The sequence below is a fragment of the Suricata suricatta genome, chromosome 17 (genome assembly GCF_006229205.1).
Source record: "Suricata suricatta isolate VVHF042 chromosome 17, meerkat_22Aug2017_6uvM2_HiC, whole genome shotgun sequence".
Classification (NCBI taxonomy): Eukaryota; Metazoa; Chordata; class Mammalia; order Carnivora; family Herpestidae; genus Suricata; species Suricata suricatta.
This window is the reverse complement of record NC_043716.1, coordinates 41,204,199-41,209,553: the sequence shown is the minus strand read 5'-3', so window position 1 is coordinate 41,209,553 and position 5,355 is coordinate 41,204,199. Positions and strand designations below refer to the sequence as shown.

The 5,355-nt window shown below is 61.6% G+C and overlaps 1 long non-coding RNA gene across 1 annotated transcript; it reads right to left on the bottom strand.

Annotated features, from left to right (window-relative positions):
• Window positions 1–4,127: 4,127 nt before the first annotated feature.
• LOC115281998 lies at window positions 4,128–5,322 on the bottom strand. Its single transcript, XR_003904486.1, has 3 exons — window positions 5,127–5,322; window positions 4,753–4,841; window positions 4,128–4,432 (listed from the first exon to the last, which is right to left on the bottom strand). It is a non-coding gene; the product is annotated as an uncharacterized LOC115281998 (long non-coding RNA).
• Between the last annotated feature and the right edge of the window lie 33 nt (window positions 5,323–5,355).

Here is a 5,355-nt window from a genome sequence, read left to right as displayed (position 1 = left end):
TGCCCAGCAGCCAGACAGGTAGGGGCTACTGTGCCTCATTCTCAAGAGGACACTGCACTCCACCTGACTCACCCCTGCTGGGACAGAGGAAGGCGGGGCCCACACAGAGGGCAGTGAGCCCAGGCCAGCCTTGGGCCCTGTGGAGTGGTGACCCCCGTCCTCCCAGGAGGAGTGCCCGCCCTGCTGCTGAGAGGTGCAGGAGCAACCGCCTGTGGAAGGACGCTTACTTAGCCTCAGTTTACAAAGCCATGGATTCACAAAGCTTTGCTAGACTGGCCCAGGTGGGGTGTGCCAGAGACGGGAGATTTCACTGGAGCACGATGGCCTTTGGAAGGGGTCTCGGGTAGAGTGGGAGCCTGGAATGGGTTCCCAAGTGATGTTTAGACTCTGTGGTTTGGGAGTGATTTCCCGCTGCCTTCTCAGATCTCTCCCGGACCCATCACCCCCTGCCCGCCCCCCAGGCCTGGGTCCTCTGGCCATCCTGTCGGCTCTCGGCTTGGATTGGGGGCCTCAGGTGGAGAGTGCCTGTCACTGTCAAGAAACGAATCTACTCCCACCTCTCCCTGGGGGTGACTTGGCTGCTGAGTCACCTGCCCAGCCCTGTGGAGCTGGATGAATTGTGCAATAGAATAGAGGAGGTGGGAGGCAGGTGGGGGAAGGGGCCGCCACACAGCCTCCCTGTCTCCTGACATGGAAGATGACACACCAAAGCTTCCTAAATGGGGAAGCGGAGCCCTGTCCTCCTCCCGCACCCCCATAGCCAGCATCAATGCCCCACCGCAGACCCAGCGCGGCCCGTCAGAGCTGCGGGTGCCCCAGATCCTGCAGTGGCCCGGAGCCGGCCTGGGGCTGGCCCGGGTCGTGCTGCCCGGTCCTGGCTGTGAGTGCTTGGTGTGTACCAGAAGGCACCTTGGGAGATCACAGGAGCTCGCTCAGCTTGCCTGGGGCCTGCTCCAGCCGGGGATGACCTCCAGGGGCCTCACAGCACTAACTACAGCCCCCCCTCTCCCCGGTGCCAGAAAGCTGCTGATGCTTCCCCAGGAGTTGACTCTTACCCCTCACCTCCAATGGAAAGCTGACGTGAACCTCAGTGGTGCCCACACTATTTTTAAAATGCCATTTTATGCAATAAACTGTTTCTATTGAGGCGCGCTAGCCCTTTGCAATGTACTGAAGGAACTGCTGCTGTGTGACTTTTGAATGATTTTGCAGTAAAGACCTGCTCTTTCTCACCTCTGGTCTCGCCTCTGAATCTCAGTGCTACCAGGGGTTGGGGGGGAACCACCAGGCCTCCTACCATTCGATGCCCCCTCCGCCACCGGCTCTCATTAGTCCCTGGGCCCACGGGAAGCCTGGAGAGGGGTGGTTCATGGTAAACATTTGCAGGAAGGGGGCTTGTGCACCAGAAGTGAACATGCAGGAGACGAGGGGTGACAGAGTTCAGTGTGTCCTCTTCCCACTAGGAGTCAGAGTCGGGGGGGGGGGGGGTAGCATTTCAGGGCCTCTGGGTAGATTTACCCACATACACTCCTGTGTAACAACTGAAGCTGATGCAGGAAACTCCTGCTTGCCTGTGCCTGTCCCCCGGCCCCTGACACTGGAACATGAGAAAGCTCAGGACGGGGTCCCACTGGGTTATCCGAAGCCAGAGAAGGGGCCCAGGGAAGAAAGGCTGAGGAGGGCCAGAATCAGGGCTCATGGTTTTAGGGCTCCAAGGGGACTTGACTTGGCTGCTTCCTTCCTCTGAAGTTCCAGAAGCCCACCACTGCCCATCGTAAGGAGAGAAGAAGGAAACACATTCCAGGGAAATCATGTTGCAGGGAAATGGGATGGAAACACATTCGGCTCTGCAGTTTCTTGTCCTTGAAAATGCCTTTCAGCCCAGGAGTATCCCCTGGGTCCCAGCTTCCCTCCAGGGCCTCAAGTCCCTCCAGGGTGCTAAGGGGTGGACTCCGAAAAGACAGAAGGAACTGGGTTTGAGGGCTGGGGACAGAAGCCAGGGGCGCGTGACCTGGGTGCTACCCTACCTCTGGTCTCAATGCCTCCATCCTCAGTGAGGTGTCTCTGAGGACATTTGTGTCTCCCTTCCCCTTCTTGCTTAAAGGAGAAGGGGGGTTTGGAGACCTCAATCCCACTGCAAAGAGGAGGACGGCTCCTCTGATAATGAAAATGTTCATAGCTCTGGGCATCCTACAATAATAATGTGATCCTACTACATCGTGCTTAGTGAATCTCATTCAATCTTCCTAAAGATCCTATGAAGTAAGCAGTGGTGTCCCAAGTTCACAGGAAAGAAAAGATGCTGAGGTGAGTCCAGTTCCAGGACCCCTATGGACAGCTCGGAGGGCGACCCTCTTCCAGCAGAGGACACAGGTGGCAGGGGGATGGAACCAAGCAGTGGGAGGGAAATCTGGCCCCAAGTAGTTGAGGAAGCTCCCTCCCTCCCCTGTCATGCCACCCTCCTGGCCCTGCCGCTCCCACCTCCCTGGAGATAGCCAGGTGTGGCCTGGGATCCCGGGAGGAGCAGGGAGGAGGGCAGCGTCTGAGGTCCTAGGGCGCTGGCCCGGCCCAGAGGGGACAGGAAGCCGGGACACCGGGGATTGTCTCTGGCAGCGGCAGCCCAGCCTCGGCCTGGGAGGAAGTTCTGCCGGGCGCTCTCGGCTGGTGCCTCCCTCGCTGTATTGTTGAACAGGAAACCGGGCTGCGCGGGAGCTGGGCGGTGGAGGAGGGAGCGCCGGCCGCCGAAACCACGCGCGCCTGCCGGGACAAGTGGAGGCGAAGCCAGCGATCGGACGCCCCGAGGTGCCGGGGCCGGGCCGGGCCGGGCAGGGGGTGCTGAGCCGGGGTTGGGGGAGTGCGGCGCCGCAGGTGGCAGGTCCTCAGCCAGGAGCGCCGCGCGCGCCTGCTCCCCTTCAGCGGGCTCTGGGGCGGGAGCTGCGCCCGAGCCGGGAGCAGGGCCGCGCGGGCCGATCTCCCCAGGGAGGAGCGGAGACCCGAAGGACTGCCCTCCGTCCGGGGACAGGCGGCGCCCGAGTCCAGGCCCCCGGCGCCCGCCCTGGCCTGGGTGCCGCTGTGGCTCGCGTCGCCCGGGCAGTGCATGAAAAGCACCTCCTGGCGACGGGTCAACCCCGAAGTTCCAGGGCTCCTACCGGTTCCTCTGGCTCCCCCAGAGATGGGGAAGGAGACGAGTCTCAGGTCCCCTCCCCACCCAGGCCGAGGCTCTGCGCTCTGCGGGCATCCCTGCCGTGGGAACCCCTGGCCTGGCCGAACTGCGCCCGGAAAAGGCCTGGGAGGGCGGAGGTGGGTCCGAAGCGAGCGTGCAGTCGGGGTGTAATTGGTGATTCGGGGTGCATATGGCTTCTGTTGTAATGGGAACCCCTGGACGAGACGACTAACCGGGGTCGAGCTGTCCCAGGCTCGAGGACATCACATCCCACGGGCGGGGGCCCAGAGGTGGGACCCTACCCACCTTGGGCTCCACTTGCGACCTGGCAGCGCCCCTTCAAGGGCTGCCCCTCCAGCCCCCAACCTCCCTTCGCCTTCTCTTGCTGTGGGTCCCACTTCCAGTGTCCCCCACCGGCCCAGACCCACTCATTCAGGCTCCTCTTGGCCCCTCCCAGATACGGCTGCCTTGGGGACTGGGGGCAGCCCTTCTGAGCATCCCTCTCCCTCTTCGCTCCCCTTGCCAGCTCCCGCTCCCAGAGGTCTCTCCTGCTTAGCCCTTGGAAGCCCCGCCCTGGGAGGGAGATGGCAGGAACCTAATCTGCATCCATCCGCTGACTCGCCCGTCCTGCCCATGGGCCCGCAGAGACCTGCCCTGCCAACGTGAGTGAGCTGAGCGGCGGCGGTCCGGGGAAGGTGACGAGGAGGGGAGTTGGCTCAGCTGCAGGCGTCTCATTGAACACTTCTGGGGCCAGTGTGTAACGCTTACCCCACCAAGGAAAGCTGGAGAAAGCAGTGAAGAGCGCTCTGGCCAGACCCTGCACCCCACCCCCGCTCAGACCCTGTTCCTTGGGTTCCTCGGCCTCAGCTAGCAACCGAGCTCCCAGCTGCTGGTCCCAGGACACCTTCATGGGGCAGGAGATGGGATCGGGCTAAAGGCTTAGAGGGACCAGCCACTTCCGGAAGAAGCTGATACTCATCTCTTTGATGGAGAGACAGCAGATTTACAGTTAGGCTCGGACTCCCAACACCACATGAAGAGCCAAGCTAAGCTGGAGTGGAGGGTGGCGGGGTGTGGCGATGGCTCCAGGAGAGCCCTGGGGAGTACGCCACAGGGGTAGTCACTGTCACAAAGTGCACGCTCTCATGGGGCAATATGGAGATCATAGGGGATCGCCTCACTCTGGAGGTGGAGGTGGGAGACGAACAGGGGGCGGTGCAGGCCGGTCTGGGCGGGTCAGGCTCCGGGTTCACATTCGTGGCTAAGCCGCTGGAAAAGGAAAGAGAAACCCAGAGAACCGGTTCCCCGGCCTTTGGCAGTCGGGTCCCTTAGCCAAGGCCCTTGGGTTACGCGAGGCAGGGGCATTCCCGGGTAGAGAGCGGCGTGGGGGTGGTTCCCAGAGGCGGGCGCCTCACCCCCGATCCGAGGGCCAGGGGCCCAGAAGCCTGGAGGGAAGAGGCTCTGGACTCGCGGATTTCCTGAGAGCTGGAGACGTCTGGGGCGGGACAGGCAGGGCAGGGGGCGGGGCACGGGGAGGGGCGACGGGGGTGAGTGGGTTGAGAATGGGCTGTTCTTCCCACTTCACAGACCTGTAAACCGAGGCCCAGTCAACTTTTAGGCAAAACGGTGACTTTATCGCAGTCAGTCACCCGAACCTTTTGAGTCAAGGCTTCTTTGGCTGTAAATAAAGTTGGGCCAATATTACCCACAATTTCTCCACCCTTGAATTTGAATTCAACCGAGATTCAAATCTTATAATCAATGCAACATAATTCCATCAGTGAGTGTAAGAATGAGAACTTTGGAGATTATTTTATCCAAGTCCTCCATTTTTGAGATAGGAAATCTGAGGCCCTAACGCACACGAGGAATGCGCTCGAATTCAGGTCTTCTGTCCTCCTAGTACAGTGCGCTTCCCGGCTCGGTGGCCCTGACCTCCGCGACCCTCCTCCTTGTCACTCACAGGGAAACGCCAGGGCCACGATGGCGGCGGACGTCGAGGGGGATGTGTACGTGCTGGTGGAGCATCCCTTCGAGTACACGGGCAAGGACGGGCGCCGCGTCGCCATCCAGCCCAACGAGCGCTACCGGCTGCTGCGCCGAAGCACGGAGCACTGGTGGCACGTCCGGCGCGAGCCCGGCGGCCGCCCCTTCTATCTACCCGCGCAGTATGTGCGCGAGCTGCCGGCGCT